Source organism: Nannospalax galili, unplaced genomic scaffold (assembly GCF_000622305.1).
Source record: "Nannospalax galili isolate Female #2095 unplaced genomic scaffold, S.galili_v1.0 scaffold5556, whole genome shotgun sequence".
Taxonomy (NCBI): Eukaryota; Metazoa; Chordata; class Mammalia; order Rodentia; family Spalacidae; genus Nannospalax; species Nannospalax galili.
In genome coordinates, this window is record NW_008337823.1 from 33285 (window position 1) to 54227 (window position 20943).

At 43.4% G+C, this 20943-nt stretch overlaps 1 pseudogene; it reads right to left on the reverse strand.

Annotated features, from left to right (window-relative positions):
- LOC103733858 overlaps positions 1–19848 on the reverse strand; it is a 28678-nt pseudogene extending 8830 nt beyond the window's left edge.
- Positions 19849–20943: the final 1095 nt, after the last annotated feature.

Genomic DNA, 20943 nt, shown 5'->3' on the forward strand with positions numbered 1-20943 from the left:
GTTCATTCTTGTTCTCTAAAATTTCATCAGTTGTGGTCTTCTGTGTACATTACACTTTGTTGTATGAAAAAGCTTTTCTGGTGAGAGTTGAGGGATCTTACCCTAGTCAGACATGGTAAGTTCAAGAAAACAAAAGTCTCCAAATGCTAGTGAGGATGTAGAGAAAGGGGAACTCTTTTTAAAGAAATATTACTTAATTTTTATTTTCATACAATATAATTTGATACATGTGACTTTTGCATATTGTCAGCATTGCTGTGAGTTCATGTGCGAAACTAAAAAACTGTCTGGAAAATCATGTGTCCTTGTGATCATCCCCTTTACAATCTTTCAACCTCCTCTTCCACAATGATCCCTGAGACTTGGGAGGAAGATTTTGAAATGGATGTTCTATTCAGGGATGATCACTCTGAAGCCTCTTCTTCACTGCTCATTGGCCAGTTGTGGATTTCTGTGTTAATAACCATCTGCTGCATAAGGAAACTTCTCTGGGGAGAGTTGAAATATGCATTTGTTTTATGTATAGAGATTGTATTGAAAATGTGTGACTTGGGGCTAAATGTCTCATAGACAATTATTCTCTGCTTTTTGCCAGTTGTGGAACTCTGTGATTTTTCTCCATCTGTTGAAAAAAGAAGCTTCTTTGATGAGTGGTGAGAAGTACACTTGCCTGTAAATATAAGGATGCATATTTAGAATAAATTAAGAAATTACACTGGTCTAGGGATGTGGCAAAATTAGGTTTTTCTATAGGTGCATGACCTCTTCAGTCATGTGGATTGGGCTATGCTTGAACGACTACACACAAATTCCATTTCACTGAGTAAGCCTTAATTTCAATTAGACACCTGTTGATTACCCCTAAGGTAACTGTGCCACTAGTCCACCAATAACAACAGTTTGCTGGGCCAGTCATTGTTTATTAGGCTTCACAGCTGGGTAGGACCACTGATTGGTTTTCTCCCTCATCAGCTTACTAGTATTCTTTCATAACATTATAGTTAGCCTTTAAAGTGGAAGCTTCCGGGTCTATTCCAGCTTAATTGCTTCAAGTCTTGTGTCTAAAGAGTGGCCTATCTTCAGCAATAAGGTCTTACCTTCTGGTTCTGTGTTTCTTGTTATGTATCATTCAGCTATACATATGTGCACACACACATGTGTTTATATGTGTGTGTGTGTGCGTGTGTGTGTATACATATATATGGTGTATTTTTAGTAGGACTTTGAAAAAATATTTCCCTCTGGTTTTTCACACCATCTAAGCATTATTTATCTGATTTCTCAGTATCCCTGTACAACACTTTTCACTCCTTCTCCTGTTAAAGTATATCCCTTTCCCCATTTCCCCCTGATAAGCCCTGTCTCCTACTATCCACAATCTCAAGTCCTTTCTTCCCTCTTTAAAAACATTTTATTTTTATTATTTTTATTTTATGTGTATGAAAATATTGACTGCATGTATGTAAGTGCACCAGTATTGTGCAATACACACAGAGGTCAGAAGAAGGAGTTGGATTCCCCTAGAACTGGAGCTGTACATAGTGGTTAGCCACCATGTGGGTGTTGGAAATTGAACTGAGGTCCTCTGTAAGAGGGGCTAGGGCTCTTAACCACTGAACCATCTCTCCCCAAATGACTTTTTTATATTTAATGCTTTGTATTTTGCTTGCATGTATGTGTAGAGATGACCAGAGAAGGTGCTGGAAATTCCATGTGGTTGCCTGGAAACTGAAGCTCAGTCTTCTGTAAGAGCAGAAAGAGCTCTTAACCAGTGGGCCATTTCTCCAGCCCAGTCTTATTCCTCTTATTTCCATCACTTTCTACTTCCCTGGCTCCTGTGAGTACATCAGAACATATACTCACATCTAAGGATTTAAAGCCAAGGAACACAAATGAGAGAGAATATACATTACTTTTTTTTTCTGAGTCTGTAACTTCACTTAGTACAACAGTTTATACTTTGGTCCCTTTCCCTCAAATTTCATGATTTTTTTTAACACTGAGTAGAACTTCATTGTTTAAATGTACCATGTTTTCATTATCCATTCACAGTGGATGAGGGCTCCTGAAAGTGGTACTCTTATCCACTGCTGGTGTGAATGTAAACTGGTGCAACCAGTATGGAAATCAGTGTGGATATTCATCAGAAAGCTCTAAATTGATCTACCATTTGATCTAACCATACCACTCTTGGACACATACCTAAAAGACCCTATATCCTACTCGAGAAATACCTCTTCCTGTTCGTTACTACACTTTTCATAAGAGCCAAGAATTATAAACAACCTATACATCTATGAACTGCTGAATGGATAATGAAGGTGTAGTGCAGATACACAATGGAATATTATTCACACTTAAAATTCAGAAGTCATGAAATTCACAGGTAAATGGATGGAACTAGAAACAGATGTCCTGAATAAGGCAATTCAGAAACAGAAAGACAAACATTACGTGTTCTCACTCATAACTGAATGTTGCCTTTGAATGTTTCAATTTGAAAATTCAGAGAGGTCAAGAAACTAATTTATGGCCATGGATTTGGGGAGGCATTTTGGGAGGGGAGGTAGAGATATAAAGAGGGAAAGGAAAATAATAGAGTAGAAATGGTTAAATGTGGTAGGGAGTGGGAGGGCAGAACAGAGTAAAGAGTATGGGGAGGCATAACTAACACTAAAGACCTTTAGAGAAAGCCATTTTGAAATATACCACGGTAGAATCTACACACACACACACACACACACACACACACATATATATATATACACAGATATAAGAAGAGACTAAAAGAGTTACCTCTTAAAAGGGGGACATTGTCCCAACTAGAAATGAAAGACTTGCAAAGTAAAAGATCAATGCCAGGAATGGGCTCCCTCTTTTGAAGCTGTTGACCAGGCATCTTATACACCCTCAGACAATACTGGCCATTACCCTGTAACTGGTTATCCACCAGAATGTCACATAAGACCCTATTGCTGAAGATGCTACAAACATGAACTATAAAATGAACAAGGAGACCTGGTGATGACTTTAAAACTTCATCTGTACTGTTTAACTTTCATAGTGCTAGAAGGTGCTATGTATACAGTCTGAAAAGATAATCAAGCATGAACCTTATGCAGCTGTGACTCCTTCAAACTACAACAATAACTGGCCTGGAAAGATATGCCCACCAGAGCAATAGTCACATGAATATTACAGGAATAAGCAACTACTTTCTATTGGAGTTAAGGTCTGCTTCATAGGATAGAGCTCGTAATTGACATTAATATCAGGAATCGGACCTTGAGTCCAGACAGGTCACAGGACATGGGAGAAAGCCTAATAAAATTATTCTGCTAAGTATATATAGTATTAAACTAATTTCTAATGAGTTATTTTTATACTCATAGATTAATGCATTTCTCAAAATCTCAGCAGAGAAGCTTTCTTATGCAGCAGACCGTGGTTAACACAGAGAGCCAAAACTGGCCTACATGCAGAAAATAAAGGGCTGGAGACTCTTTATCCATAAATAAGACCCCTATATCAATTTTCTTCATTCCACAGCTCAAGGATCCTTATGGAAGAGAGGGTGGAAATATTGTAAGAGTCAGAGGAGGTGAATGACTAACTAGGAACAGAGTTTTCTAGACAGCCAGTCAGTTACTCATATGAACTCTAAGCAGTGGTGACAGCATATTCTAGACCCCATGTAAGCACAAAATTCAGGCCAGACAAATTCCCAGTATAGCACAGAGAAATGGGTTAGAAACCCCAATCCTACCTAAATGAGGATAGGTGTAAACATTTGACTGAATTAAAAGAGAGATAGAAATATTGAAGAAAATGAAGACAGAAGTGAAAATCTTAACAAGCCAATTTGATGTGACAGAAAAAAAAGTGCCTCACCAATAGAATGAATGAAATGGAAAACAGAATATGAAGACTGAATCATGAAGCTGAAAAACTGGACCACTGAAGCAAAGAATAGGAAAAATTAAATAAAAAACACAGGAATGCAATATGCAGGAAATGTGAGACACCATAAAAAGAAGAAATTTATCCATAGTGGCATAGAGGAAGGAGAAGAATCTCAAATAAATGACAAACTCATCAACAGGATTATAAAACAGAGATTATCCCCAACTCAATAATAGTAGGTAACTTCAATACCCCACTATCTTCAATAGACATATAAACAGAGAGACATTGTAATTAAATGACATCTTACATGAAATGATCCTAACAGACATACACAGAATATTGTACCCAAGAAGAAAATTTTCCAAAATTAAGGAAAGATATATGCATACAAGTACAAGAAGCACACAAAAGACCAAATAGACAGGAACAGAAAAGAAATTTCCCATGGCACAGCATAGTAATTGTATAGAAGAAAGAGATAATACTGAAAGCTACAAGAGAAAAACAACAAGGCACATTTGAAGGAATACCCATCAGAATTACAGCAGACTTTTGAATTCAAGCTATGAAAATCAGAAGCATCTGGACCAAAGTACACCAAGTTCTAAATGATCACAGATTTAAATTGAATACTTTACCCATAAAAACTGTCTACTATAGATGATAGGAAAAGAAAAGTCTCCTGTGACATGAATAAGCTGACAGAATTAAAGTCCACAAAACCAGCCCTACGAGAGTATTTGATGCAAAACAAAGGACTGAAGAAAGAAATGATCTCCATAAGAGGCAAGAAAAAGAATATAAATGAAGGTGTGATTGTGAAAACTCAAAATTAGACCAAGAATGCAAACAAATTAAAATGATGGTAGTATTTTAATTTTAAAATACATCTTATATTTAATATATATTTCAACAATAATTTAAATATCAATTGTGCCAATGACTTAGTCAAAAGACACAGGCTGCTCCCCCACTCCCTTAATGGGCAGTCCAGGTTGATATTTCCAATGGGAGGACTGAAGAGACTCATTCTCAGTGATGATGGTAACATTGGCTCCCATGTCAACTAGGCCCTTCACAGCGATCCCATCCAGAAATAAGGTCATTAGGGGAGAGTGATTAAGGATCGGAAGGGTCCATAAAATCTGTCTCATTCCCCCTCTTACTTGCGGGGCTGAGGGTCTCCCTGGGTGGAGTTTAAAGGAGCCGAGTCCAATTGGGGCCGTGACTTACAATCTTTTGCCCAATAAAATCCCTTTTTGCATTTGGGGCAGTGGGTCTTGGGACAAGCTCCATTGTTCGGGTAGTCCTGGCAGAGGTGTCCTGTCCTCCCGCAGTTCCAGCAGCCATCTTTTGAATCGGAGAGGGTGGGCCTTCCTTGTAATAAGAGTACCTCTAAGGAGGCAGTCAGCACCTCGATGTACCCTGTCCTGGGGTCTAGGTCCCTAGTGGCAAGTACCCATTTATGAATATCATCATTGAGGACAGGCATGATAGCATTGTGGGTAGGAGTATTTAGGCCATCCCATGCCAGTTGTTTGAGAAGCATATCGTGGGTAGGTCCAGACTCCACCCTCCATTCCACTGCCTCAGTTACATGGGTGAGGAATTCTGTGAAAGACTCCCCTGGCAGCTGAATAAAATTGTGGAAGAATGGCTGTGGGTCACACAGGGAGCAACATTTAAGGGTCTTGAAGGCCAGGTAACTAACTTGTTGCTAGTAAGCATGAAGGCCAATAGTGGACTGGGAAATGGGGTCAATATATTGTCCACATCCTGGGAGGATATCCAGAGTAATATTAAGGCCATATTGAAGGTTGAAACATGCATGATTTTCAACCTGATTGTCATAAACTGAATGCCAGCTCAGGAAGACTTAGGGCTCTAACTCTGCCCTTAATAAGTTATACCAATTGTAATGGGTCTATAACTGCATGGCTCATTGGTGGAGGACTTGCTCAAAATATGGGGAGTCATGTCCTGATTCATTGGTGGCTTTGTGGATGAGTGCAAGGTCCATGAGTGGGGTGGGCACCCATGGCTGTTGCACAGCATTTGGCCGACATTAACCAGAATAGCAGACAATGGCCGGCAAGGAGCAGTAAGGGGTGGGCGGGCCATGGGGGGGTAATCATGAGTGGGAGGTGTATCGGAGAAGGCAGAACATAGTTCCTTCCAGGGGTACTAGGGTGGTGGTGTCTCCGATTGTTGTGGCTTTGAAAGCGGGGTCTGAAGTAGAGGCAAGAGGGCCCCTTTCTCATCTGGATCGACCTCAAGTCTGGTTCCCATATCAAAGTCAGTGGGGGTAGAAGTAATGACAAGGTCTACACTGGCCTGATCCTGACAATTCTTATTGTGGGCTGAAATGACTTCTTCAGGGGAGGAGGACTTAAGGCTGACAATGATGGCTAAAAGGATTGGAGCAAACAAGGCAGGGGGAATGACTCCTGATCCTACTTCACTTTTATGGGCCAAGAAAAGGACCCACATCCAGAGGTCAGGATCCCACATATTCTCGGGAGAGACACAAGGGGCCAAGTTAGTGGCTTCATCCCAGAAATTTTCAATATCTTTTGGTTTAATTTTCAGTCCCCAAGTACTAAGGAGCAACTTGAGTGCCACCATTTGTGGCTCCTTGCTCTGTGGTGGTAAGTTACCCATCGTGGGAAGATCCTGTGAAGGGAAACTCACCACAAAAGTAAAAGACAAGGGTGACTAGCAAGAGGGTGCAAATGAAACAAACAAGGACCATGAGCCACTCGGACATAAACTGCCCCGACATGAAAAAGTGTGTTGAATCCAAATGTCTTGTGCTTAGTGAAGGCCTTCTGGAGGCCGTGACACCTCCAGCCATATGCTCACATGGTGTCTCTGGGAGAGGCAACAGGATGACCCAAAGCCTGGGCTCTGAGTTTGGGTGGGTCAGCCCTTATGTAAACTCACCGGGATGAACCGAGAAGGGAAAGGTGCTGACGTGGGCTTCAGGACCACGTGGCAGAGTGTGCCTTCCTGATTTAACAGCAAATATGACAAACAGGGTAGAGGGGACAGAGGAGTGGGGCACTTGCTCACCCTCAAGCAGCTGAACAGACAGACAAAACCCAGGGCCTAGTCACCGAACGGACCGAAGTTGGGGGCATTGCCAAAGCCAGGGGCCCAGGAACCTTGTTCAGGCACCAGCTGTTGCAGGTTTCCTGGCGGGTCCAGCTCACGAGGGACTGCAGGGAATGAGGGTTCTGGCTGAGGTGGGGGTAAGTGGTGAAGAATCAACACACAGACTCCAGGAGTTGGGTGAGAGCGGGCACTAGGCGAGGTGCTGCAGACTCATTTATTGCTGGAAAGTGCAAGCCTTATATACCTCTCCGCCTGCCCCCAGTGTCCCATAAGTTGGTGTGTCGCTTCATGATAGATCCCCTCATCTGGGCAGGATCCCCTCATCTGGGGAGATTGTAGGTTGGCTATTTTGCAGAAGTGCGGGCTGTGATCTTAAAGTGGAAGCTGTGTTCTCTTAGTGAAGCCTGTGCTTAAGCCTGGCACTTCCTCTCTTACATATCCATTCCTTTTTATTATAGAAAGGTCAGTGGGTTCTTTCACTTGACATAGTTGACCCCACTTCAGAGGACACCCAGCTTGATGGATTGTGCCTGTCTTAGGTCATCCTGACCATCAGGATCTTACCCATCATTGACTACCAGCCCTCGAAGGGTGTGACCTCTGGCATGACCATGTGAGGGAAGAGGAGGGCAAGAAATTACACAGCCACTTCTCAGATGACAGCAAGTCAGACCTGCAGGACCTTGGGGGGGTGGTCAAAGTCTGGATCTTTGAGCATTTTGAGAACCTGATACACCAAGTAATTTACTTGGTTTTGTCTGTGGAAGCATAGAACAAAGCATTTTATGAGCAAGAAAAGAATTAAGACTATGATACCTAAGAGCAAATAAGTAATGATCCATGAAGGGTCAAACAAAGCTTTTAAGTTCAACCAAAGTTTGTCTAAAGGAATATTGACAACTGATTGATGCTAGATGAGGAGAATCTGATCTTCCTAAAACAAGGATCTCTTGTCAGGCTGAGTAGATTCGATGGGCAAGCACTGGCGAACCTCTGGAGGTGCTGACAGAACAGTGGACAGTAACAGGGATGACAAAAATATATGGGCTCCAGTGGGGGTTGGGTGAGGCTATGGGAGGATGCCATTTGGGAAGTGGGTATATATAATCTGAATAAGATTTTTTGGAATATTCTGTATGATATACACACAAAAATTCAACAAATTAAAAAATATGTTTTATTTGAGGAGGACGTATAAAAATTTAGTTCATGTCAATTAGTAGAGGTGATAACATTGCCATTGAAATCTACCTGATGACTTTATATCCATACTCAGGTGGCAAGGATCCAAGTGTAACTGACTGTGACTAGTAATAATCAGATACATAGAGATTAGAGACACGTGTTCAAACAACTAAATTAGTAGCATTAAAAATGAGTCTTCCTGTAGGAAATGGTATATTTTTAAATGAAATGGAGATCTTTTTAAAAGGTTAAAAACTCATTCAATTTTATGTCCTACAAGGTTTATACTGAGTTCAGTATTGTATAACTGTATTCATTCAACTGTGAACCTTAAAACTTACAGCCACTTTTGAAAGAGATGTATCTTTGCTGTGGAAATTGTTATTGAATATGATAAAGCTGTTATGAAATGCTTCTTCTAATCATGTGGTTATTAAATAAATAAAAAAAGTTGGGCTATAGATTTGAAAAGATAGTTTTCAAATGAAGAAATGAAAATGACTAAAAAAAACCTTAAAAAGTTTTCAACATCCTTAGTAATTAGAGAAATGCAAATAAAAACCACTTTAAGGTTTCCTTTTACCTCATACAGACTGGCTAAGATCAAGAGAAGGAAAACCATCAAATGCTGGCAAGGATGTGGAGTAAGGGGAATGGTCATTCGCTGCTGGTGGCAATGCAAATTCGTGCAACCATTATGGAAACAGTGTAGACAGCTCAAAAAACTAAAAATGAATATACCATATGATACAGTTATATCACTCGTTTGCATATACCCAAAGGATTCATCATGTTGTAGAGATACCTGTACATTCATGTTTTTTGCTGCTCTCTTCACAATAGCTAAGAAATGGAAATACCCTAAATGGCCCTCAACTGATGAATGGAAAATCAAAATGTGTTATATTTACACAATGGTGTTCTACTCAGCAGTAAGAAAAGATGAAATTATGAAATGTGCAGGTAAATGGGTGGGACTATGGACTATTATACTAAGTGAAGTAACACAAACACATTGAAAAGCAAGTGATATATGTTCTCCCTCATTTGTGGATCAAAGCACCAATCCCTTAAATTTGAGTATATACATTCTGATGTTAACACCAGGAGTGAGAAAAATAGAAAGGAAGAACTCAAAAGAGGGGAATAGTAGGGTATGGATATTACAGAGGATGGGGAGAAGAGTGAGAGTGTTTGGTTGAGAGGAGAGGAGGGAGCAACATGCAAGGAACCATGGTAGAGTAGGAGGGATTTCACAAGAGGGGGAATGGCAGGAGGCAGATGTTATTAGGGGGAGGGAAGGGATAATGGGGAATCTTGTGCTGGGGGTGGAGGAGGGAGGGCAAATGGGAGGAAGAGTAGAGATGAATGGACATTGGAGGGGCCTAGGTAACCCAGAGGTAAATATGTTGCCTCCAAAATCCTCTGAGAAATGTACATGTGGTGATTAAACATTAGTACATTTTTGGGGGCTGTATGGCAAGGAACACAGTGCCAGACAGGAGAGTCCTCCCTTCTAGTGGTTTGTCAGAGAGGTTGAAGGGACTCCCAAAATAACACAAGCTATTGCCAGAGCTCTTGGTTATCTCCCATTACTAGAAGATAAAACCCTACTGCTGAAGACAGGATATACTTCAGACACAGGTCTTGGAGCATAGAACAGGAACTGACCATAAGCCTTCTACTTGAAGTTTAGCTCTCATAGTTCTGGAGGACACTATACAAGCTGCTAAGGGAGAAAGCCAATCAATGGTCCAACCCACCCCTAAAGCCCAATAGCAATAATGACCAGCACAGCAAACTTCCTGTTTTGGTGCTGTAGTGTTACTGTTATCTGGAAGTAATCAACATCCATCTAGTTGGACTTAAAGCCCTCTCAAAGGCAGTGAACTCATGGGTGGCACTGTAAGCAAAGCCAACCACATATGACTAGAAAGGGCACAGATTCTAAAGAAAACCCTATCTCTGTCTCTGTAGATAAATGATTATTATCATATGCTAAATATGAATCCTTATATTTTCAGACCACTATAACTACCATACACCACACATCAAAGAAGCTTCTTTCTCCAACAGATGGAGACTACTGCAGAATCCCACAACTGGTCAGACACAGAGAATATACCTCTGAGAGATGCCCAGTCATAGGTGACATATCTATAATGGAACCTTTACATCTAAGACTCATTGAACAAAGTGGAATGGGGGGGGCTAGACAGAAAACAAGTGCATCTCTCAACTCTCACCAATGAAGCTCTCTTATACAGCAGAGTGTGATGTGCACGGTTTAAAGAATAAGAGACATCAGAGTGTGTGTCCCTAGGTAGGACCCCTATATGAAACTTATCCCACCCATGGCTGAGGGACTACTGTAGAAGAGGGGGTGGAAAGATTGTAAGAGCCCGGGTTGGTTCATTAACATAGGGAAGCAGAGGCTTTCAGGCCACTGGAAGCTTGCACATGTGAATTTGGGGCAGTGGTGGTATTGAGCACAGATGTATTTAAATATTTATTGCTGGGATGCACAGGTGGTGTCCAGTTCCCTCTTCCCATCATCCTTACAATAATTCAAGACAAGAATTTTCCAAAACCTCTGTTTGGAAAAATCCTAAAAAGTTTATTGGGCTTGCTAACAGAGGATGGGGTAGAGGTTTACTTACAGAAGAGTGGGCACCCGCCGCCCCAATTTAGGGCTGCGCTGGAAAGGCCACACCCAAACATGGATCCTGTGACCTTCTGAGAGCCATACAGAATGGCAGGAGATTTTCCTCATGATATTCTCAGCTTATATAGCCTTAGACCCCCCATGCAGCTAAGACTGACTGAATGGGTGGGAGGGGAAAATGACTTTCCCATCCTCCTTTGACTGAGCATGGGAAGGAGGTGTGACTATGGCTTGCCAATTTAGTAGTCAGAGGACACTTTTGGGTAACAACAGGACCCATGCCAACTTAATCATATAAGAGCCCAGAAAGGAGTGAGGGAAATGGGTGATGAGTCAACCTTAATTTGAGAACTATTGGAGACTGATTACTACTAATTTTGGTGAGAGTATGCATTACCAATGATCTCTAGATAGGCTGACTAGATTCCAGCGTATGAATTTGCACAGAAGAACATCTGGGTTCAAGTGCTTGACTAGATAGGCCTTAACATGTATGGCAGAATGCATGCGGTCCAGTGGGGGGGGTAATGGTGGAGCATGGGTGGGAGACGATTTCTGAATTTGATTCAGAACCATTGTATGAAATGTACAAATTTTAAAACATCATGTTAATAAAAGCAAAATTAAAAATAAAAAAATAAAATAAAATTTTTTTTAAAGATCCCAAATTTATAAGGGAATACTTTTAAAAGCCTATACTCTAGAACGAGATGTGGTGGCATATGTCTTTAATCCCAGCACTCAGGAGGCAGAGGCAGAGGCAGGTGGATCTCTGTGAGTTCAAGACAACTTGTTCTACATAGTGAGTCCCAGGCCAGTTTTAGACCCTCTCTCAAAATGAACTACAACAGCAACAACATCGACAACAAACTATACTCTATTGAATTTGAAAACTTAAAAGAAATGGATGAATACCTGAGATCATAGGAACCACTAAAGCCAAACTTAGAGATCAAAAGCTTAAACAGACCCATTGCAAATACGGAAATTATAACAGTAATAAAAGACCTCCCAACTACAAAACCCAGGCCCAGACAGAGTCACAGAAGAATTCTGCGAGATATTCAAAGATGATCTAAAAGCAATACTATTTAAATTGTATAAAAAGATATAAACAGATGAACTCCCAAACTCCTTTTATGAAGCCAGTATCACTTTAATACTCAAACCAGGAACAGACACAAACCTATATTCTTAATTAACATAGATGCAAGCATTCTCAGTAAAATACTTGCAAATTGCTTACAGGTATACATCAAAAAGTTCATCCACCATGATCAAGTTGGCTTTATTCCAGAGATGCAGGACTGGTTCAATATATATAGATGATAAATGTAATAAATCATATAAATGGGTTATAGATAAAAGTAACATGATAGTCTTAATGGGTGCAGAAAAGGCCTTTTAAAAAATCCAACATGTATTCATGCAAAAAGTCCTAGAGCAAATTGTACTGTTGTAAACATACCTCAGCTTAATTAAAGCTATAAACAACAAACTCACAGTGAACATCATTCTAAATGGAGAAAATCTGGAAGCACTCTCCTTGAAATAGGAAACCAGACAAGGCTGTCCACTATCTCTACTCCTTTTTAATAATGTGTTTGAAACTCTTGCTAAAGCCATAAGACCAGAAGAAAATTAACAGAGTAATAATTGGAAAATAAGAGGTCAAGTTACCCCTATTTCCAGATGATATGATATTATACACCAGAGATCACAAAAATTCCACCAGAAAACTCCTAGTAAATAGTCAATACTTTCAGCAAATTGGCATGTTACAAAATTAATCTAAAAAGATCAGTAGCTGTTCTATAAACTAATAAAAAGCAATAAGAGACAGAGTTCATGGATTTCCTCCCCTGCTCCATTCACAATAACCACGAAAAATAAACTTGATAAAGGCATTAACGTTCCCTGCAATGAAATTCTTTAATTTTTGAAGAAATAAAATGAGGGAGATACCAGGAAATGAAAGATTTCCCATGCTCATGGATTGGAAGAATTAATACTGTGAAAATGACCATCCTGCCAAAAGCAATCTATAGATACAATACAATGTCAATCAAAATCATCATGACATTCTCCACATAATGAGAAAAAAAATCACCTTAAAACTCTTATGAAATCACAAGAGACCCCAGACAGTCAAGGTAATGTGAGCACAAAGAGCAACACTGGGGGGATCACCATACAAGATATCAAATATATTATAGAGGTATAGTCATAAACTCAGCATGATACTGGCACAAAAAGAGATGCACAGATCAATGCAACATAACTGAAGACAGTAATACCAAATTCTCACCTGGGAGGCCTGCACATACTCTCTCAGCTCTCAGGCCCTCCATGAGGCATGCTCCAACCTTCTTGATTCCCAGGCCCCACGCTCTTTATGACCCGACCAACAAAACCAACACAATGTTCCTCTAAGCTACAGTTTTGACAATAATGATATTTGTTTGGGCTTGTCAACAGAGCTTATGCTCTCTGGGAGGGGGTTGTAGGAGGAGGCCTGAGAGTATCGGCCAGGCCTGGGACCTCAAACTGCTAATCTGATATCTGCCCCCGAGGCCAGAGACTGATGACACAGCAGCTGCACCAGTGATCGTCAGACAACCCCGCTTGTGGGACCAATGGGGGAGGAATAAAGGGTATAAAGGAAAGCCCTTTGTACGCAATAAATGAGCTTGCTTGCTTACTGCACAGTGAGTCTCCCAGAGTCTGTGTTGTTGATTCCACGCCTACTTTCCTCCTGCCCACAACGGGTGGTCCCTGGGCAAAAGGCAACACCTGCAGGCAACCAGCAACATTTGGCATCCAACGCTCAAACCCCCGTTGCTGGCATGGAAATTGAGCTCCCTTGGGTTTTTGTTTGCATGGTGCTTGCTGCTTGCATTTTCTGGGCCGTGGTCTTCGCTCTCTGTTTTCGTGATTGCCTCAACAGGCCCTGAACTTGTTGGCTGCTAAGGAGCTATCCTGTTTCCTTCATCAACCATCTCCTGGTCCCCTTCGGCTGTTTCTTCTATGTGAGTAGGCCCCTTCCGTGTTTTATGGTTTTGTCTGTCTGTTTGTCTGTTCGTCCTCTGTAGGGAGGCACATATTTTCATTTTTGGTCCGCCCAGCATTTCCACATAAGGACTGATCATCCAGGAAATGGGACCAGCAGGAAATCTCCCGACAGGTTTCCTTAGACCAGAGACACCATGTGGGCATATGGCTGTGGTCTAAAGAACCGCGGAAGTCCCCCATTAAGCACAGGAGACTGATCCAAAACCTCTGTGTTGTTTCCTCTCCCCCTCTCAATCACAGGTACCTTCCCCTCTCCCTGTAAAGAGCCTCAAATTACTGCCCTTAGGTCCCTGCTTGTCTCACATGGCCTTAAGGTAAAAAAGACAGAATTGGATCAATTCTGGACTGAGGCCGTGTTTGCCCCATGGATCTCTCCCAAGAACATGTGGGATCCAGATGTATGGATGAGGGTCCTTTTCCTTATTAGAAAACTAGAGGTTCAGGAGGGTAAGGGATCGCCCACATCCTTTGCTCCCATCCACTTTGGTATCTTGGGCTGCCTCAGGTCAGGGTCTACTGAAGACATCTTAAAGTCATTCAGTGAACACTGTGGTAGACAAAAGATGGCGGCCTTCTCCATTCAGACACTGCCCGATGTGCCATTGAGTGATGGCTCTGATGAGGACTAGCCACTAAATCCCCTGCCCAAGCCCTGCCATTCCACTCTTCCTTGCGAGCCTTCCCGTGACCCTACTGCCCCTCCTATTTACACTTGGGGGGACATCCCTGCTCCTCTGCTGTTGTTTCAACCCACTGCCCCTCTGGAGTCCTTTCCTACTCCCTCTGTGCCGCCTCCGCCTACAAGTCCTGCTCCAGCACTGCGGTGCCACAACCCTGCTCTTTCCACTTTCGCTTTCCCTGTCAATGTAGGTCCTAATGCTGCCAATCAACCCTGGGTTCCTACTCCTCTTGCAGACATTTCTCTGATTCTTAAGGCTGCCAATGAGTCCAGTCCAGACTCCCCCTATTTTGATCAAGTCCTCCGCCAGTGGGCAATGCAGCTACAAACCCACTATGACTGGTATAATTTGTTCAAGGCTGTACTCAAGCCTTCTGTTTTTCTGAGCTGGTGCTCGGCCTATGATGATCAGGCTGAGACACAGGCCTGACTTAATATTCAATATGGTCTCAGTATCACCCTGGACATGCTTACTGGCCATGGTCAATACATTGACCCTGTCTCCCAGTCCACCATTGGCCTGTATGCTTATTATCAACAAGTCTCTGACCTGGCCTTCAGGGCTCTAAAAGATTGCACCCCACCGAGACCCCTCTGCATACTTTCTCAACCTCATTCAGTGGTCCAATGAGTCGTTCACTGATTTCCTTGCTAGGGTCAATGAGGCAGTTGAGAGGAGGGTCAAAGTGGGTCCCTCCTGAGATAAGCTAATCAAACAGCTTGTTTGGGAGGGGCTTAACACCCCCACTCGCAACGCGATCGCCGCAGTGTGTAGTGATGACATTCACAAGTGGGTAATGGCAACCAAAGATCTTAATCCAGAGACCAGCCCCATTGCCACCCTCACAGCCTCATTGGAGGCTCTCCTGTCCAAAGAAAAATTTGACAACACTGGCACTGGCCCCCCAGATAGGTCCTGCTGGGGTTGCGGCTAACCCGGCCATTTGCTACAGGACTGCCCTAAGGCTCATAACTGCACTAGGTGCCCTAAGTGCAACAAGGGCTTCCACTGGGCCAGAGACTGCTGCTCTAATCCACAAAAACAACTTTAAACTCCAACAGGGACAACCCTCAGCCCCCACAATAAGAGGGACATGCCAGTTGCCAGGGGTCTTCTGGACGTGTCCCATGTTTCCACACTCTCCTATGCTGACAATCTTCCTGGGTGGAACTGCCGTTAAAGTGTTGGTGGATACTGGAGCTGATGTTACCATTCTTACTAATAATGAGGCCCTCTGCTTTCCCCATTGGAAATTCAAACCTGGCTCACCTGTTACTGGTGTAGGTGGCCAACAGCCCACTCAATCCATGGTGTATTCCATTCATTGGAAATACTTAGATGGTAATCAAGGCCACTTCCATCCCATTGTTGCAGACGTGCCCCATAACCTTTGGGGCCGTGACCTACTGGAGGACATGGGTGTTGTCATTACAATGGATGACAGGACCTTCTATGAGGATGCCATTGCCCATGATTCCCTGGGCCTCTCAGGTCACTCTTTTCCTTCTCTCTATCACCCCCAATCTTAACAGCCACTGCCCACCCAGGGTCAGCTCCCTCTGTGGTTCCCAAGCCTATCCCCCTCACATGGCTCTCCAATGCTGCTGTGTGGGTGGATCAGTGGCCTATCATAGAACCTAAACTGTCTGCTCTCAAAGCCCTGGTGGATGAACAACTCCATCTTGATCTATCAGCAAACATAATACTCCCATTTTTGTCATAAAGAAAAAGTCATGAAAGTTTAGACTGCTTCAGGACCTGCGAGCAGTCAATGCATAAATGGAAGAAATGGGCTCACTACAAGCGGGCTTCCTCCATCCTGCTGCCATTCCCCCATCCTTTCATATTCTAATCCTGGACATTAAGGGTTGCTTCTTTCAGATTCCGTTGGCCACACAAGACAGACTCTGCTTTGCATTCACTGTATGGGAGCCCAATTTGCAGAGGCCAGCCGCTAGGTATCAGTGGAAAGTCTTGCCCCAGGGCATGAAAAATAGTCCTTCACTATGCCAAATTTATGTCCACAAAGCCTTGACCAACATTTCCAAGGATATACTTGTCATCCACTACATGGATGATATCCCTCTGGCACACGACTCTCCTGTCTTGGAAAATACCCTCCCCCACCTGCTTGCTGACCTGTGTACATTAAACCTCTATATCGTGCCTGACAAGCTACAGTGTGTGCAGCTCTTTGCCTTTTGGGGCTATAGCACCACTTAGAAAATTAAGCCCCTCTCAGCCACTCTCGTCCTGTGGGAGACGTACACCCTCTCTGACTTACAGGAACTGTGTGACACTATTAATTGCCTCAAGCAATTTTTGCCTGTCCCCGACCAGAAGCTGCGAGCCTTGTTCTCACTCCTGGAGGGACATCCGTGCCCATCTGCCCGAGTCACTGTAACGGCACAGGCCAAAGCTCTTATGAATAAGATTAGTCACTTTCTCTTGTCCACCTCACTTCGCTGCTTTATTACAGATTCTCCATTCTTGGCCTTAATTTTATGGACAAAAGGGGGTGTACTAGGTGCTCTCTGGCAAGGAGGTCCACTACTCTGGATACATATGGCCAACTCTGACCTACATAGAATAAACTCAAAATTTGATATCGCCTTTAAGTTGGCCCTTAAGGCACGGCATACAGCAAGACAGATACTTGGAAAGGAACCTGATAAGATCATCCTGCCCTTCTCCTTAAAACGCTCTCAACCTCTTTGGGCAGATGCACTGAACTTCCAACAAATGATGACTGGGTTTACAGGAGAACTAGATAATCATTTTCCCCCCAACAAGTGCTTGACAGCTTTGGCCTCCTTAGAGATCTCAATATTACCTCATGTTCATCCATGCACAAACCCCCTCCCTCTGCCACAATAGCCTTTATAGATGCTAATAAATCACGCTTTGGTCTAATGCTCCAGCAAGCTAATAGGGAAGATATCCATTTCATTCAGGACAATCCCGGGTGTGTCCAGTTGGGAGAGCTCCTGGCTCTATTAAAGGTCTTTGATTTATGACAGAATGAACCTATAAGCATCTTCTCAGACAGTCAATATGCAGTACAGGCGGTCAGGTGCCTTCCCTTCACATGGCTCAAGGAACATAATGTCCCCATATATTTAACTATGAAATCTATTCAAGACCTCCTAGAAAATAGACATCACCCTTGGTACATTTCAAATATGAGATCTCATTCCAACCTCCCAGGTATTTTGGCTAAGGGCAATGATGAGGTTGATAAGTTAATTATGTCAGTTGAGCTTTCTCTGTTAGAACAGGCTCAGCTGCTACATCAACAGTTCCATCTTTCTCCCCAAAATTTACATCGCCTCCTCCTGGAGTTACCCATTTCCCAGTGTAAACATCTGAGTAGGATTTGCACCTCTTGTTCACGCCTTGCTCCTCTGGGACGTCTCAACTGCCATGGAGTAAATCCACACAGTCTCTTGCCCAATGCCCTATGGCAGATGGACATTACCCACCTTCCCTCTTTTGGCAACCTTAAATATATTCATGTCATTGTAGATCCTTGCTCCTCCTTCGTTTTTGCAATTGCACAAACAGGCGAAAAGGTCATACATGCCATCAACACTGTCAAAGCCGCCATCGTGGTTATGGGTGTTCCCTGGGCCCTAAAGACTGAAAATGGGCCCACTTACACTTCACAATTTCAATCCTTTATCTTCACCTGGAAAATTGATCATACCTTCAGAATTCCTTATAATCCTCAGGGACAGGCCATTGTAGAACGTGCTAACAGAATCCTCATGGAAACACTACAAAAAAATCACCACCTCAGAGTCCAAGCGAGATCCGCACCTGGCCTTGGTAGAAGCTCTATTTAACATTAACTTCCTGTCCTTTGATCAAAAGGGCATAAGCCCTGCCTACAAACATTGGGCTGCATTACCCAAACCTACACCTTTGCCCCTAGTAAGATGGGGGAACCCCATAACATGTCAATGGCAACCACCCACCCCCTTGTTGACACGTGGACAAGGATATGCTTGTGTTTTCCCACAGGGAGAGGTTAAACCAGTATGGGTGCCAGTGAGGGACATGTGCCCTGCCATGGATCAACAGGAAGTAAAGGAGCTATAGCCCTGATGGTCACCATGGTGGTATGTAGCATCATGCCGTGGTCTCTTGCGGTGGATCTCTGGGCATTGGTCCCTTCCCACCTATAGTCATGCCCATGGCCATGCAGTCTCCAGCCTTTCCTGTCCTTTACACCACAAATGATATACTTGACCTCCCCATGATGGACCCTGTCTACACCCAGGCCCCCATCAATGGCACCTGGCTCTTAAATGGGTAACTCTGCCTCAATTTGAGAGATTTCATGCAAAAGCCAGTCAATGTCTTCTCATGTCTTGGTCTGTTTAATTTAACTGTTCATGATTATGTCAGTAACCGGACCTCAGGCACGGTGACTGGCCTTCAGATACTCTTTGCCGCTTTGGATACCTATAGTGAGGCCTCACTCCTCCAAGCTCTAGGTGCCATTTCTTCAGCCTCCCCTTCATCGACGCCTGCCCAGCCCTTCTGCCCCAAGATACATCACCCTCCATTGCCCAGGTGTCTGTGTACAGCCTCCTTACCCACTTCTGTGCCCCTGCCTCCATGATGGCAAAATTGTCAGCCAAAGAACCCCAGGGCCTCTCCGCCCTTTTGCAACTTCAAGGATGCTACGTCTGGGCAGCTGCTCAGTTCCTGGAGACTGCTAGCCTATTATCACCCACGTGGGAGTAAGGTTAGCTGAACAGCATGTGATACCGTGTTCGGCGATTGGGACCTTTGCAGCCCCACACCTACCTAGATCTACAACATACACTTTGCAAGGGGGGCCTCGTATTTTAATGGCTCCTATACCATCAAAAATGTGTCCTGCACTCCCAAGCCCAATATTACTCACAAGCACCCCATTACTCTGTCTCCTGCCACTGTTTGTGTTAGACCCCTGTATGTCATGCTACTGGCCAATGTCTCTGTTGATCCAGGAGATTCTTTTAATTGCACTGTCCCCAATACCACCTATGTTCTGGCTGCATGCTGGCAATATCCAGCTCATGTCCTTCTCTTCATGCGTGAACCAGCTGCCGTTTGGGTGCCTGTTAGTAATGCAACCCATTTTCATGCTGTTACAATTATGGAGAAAACGGAACTTAGTACTCTTACTCGTGCAAAATGTGACTTTGGCATTACTGCTGCAATTATTGCCGCCATTGTTACAGCTCTAGGTGCCTCTGAATTGCCTCTGTGGCCCTTACCCAGAGCACCACTATGGTGAAAACAATCAATCAGGTGGTGGAAAACACTGCCACGGCACTTCACACTCAATCGGAACTCAACCAACACCTGTATCAAGCCATACAAGTCCTCCAACAACAGATAGATTTAGTCACGGAGGAAGTTGCCCTGGTACAAAAATGACCTTATTGGCCTGCGATCCCAGGTTCAATACACTGTGCCTAACCCCATACCAGGTATATAATAGCACAGAGACCAGAATCCAACTGGCCAACTATCTCCGGGGCCCTTGGTCTCAGGCCTTTCTTAATTACTCACCACTTTAACAGAACAAATTACACAATTAAACTCAACTAGAGCTTTGGTTCTCCCATTACAAACAGGTTTAATCACAAAAATCTGGGAAAATCTTAAAAGACTCTTTGATCCTTCATGGTTACTAACCTATCTAATAGTAGGAGGCATCATCCTCCTTGTCTTATTCATCCTCAGGTGCCTCCTGACACACATTTGCCACCAGTGCACCATCAACAAAACAACCCTTCAGGTCCTCATGGCTTTAGAGCACCCGAATCACTGCCCTCCACAGGTGGTCTTTCAAGCCTGGCTCACTCAGATACAGGAGGCCTCCTCCTAGACTAGCCTCTACCTTGGAAAATCCCCCAAGACAATAACTCTTTGAGGGTTGATGATCAATGATGGGTAAGATTCTGCTGGGATAAGCCAACCTAAGACAGGACATGCATGGGCTAGAGGCATGCTCCCATGATGGGTAAGGCTTATGCCCAGAATAAGAACAACCTAACACAGCCCATAATACTGAGGCCATCTCTAGGCAGAGGTAAAGATGTCAGGTAGCACCCTGACTCCCTATGGACTGCCTTTAATTGAAAACAAAAGAGTGGAAATGTAGGAGGAGGCTCGAGAGTATCAGCCAGGCCCCAGACCTGGAGGCTTTTGCACAGCCACGCCACTCTTCTGCAGTTTACTTCCTCAAACTGCTAACCTGATATCTGCCACCCAGGCCAGAGACTGATGATGTGGCGGCTGCATCAGTGATCATCAGACAAC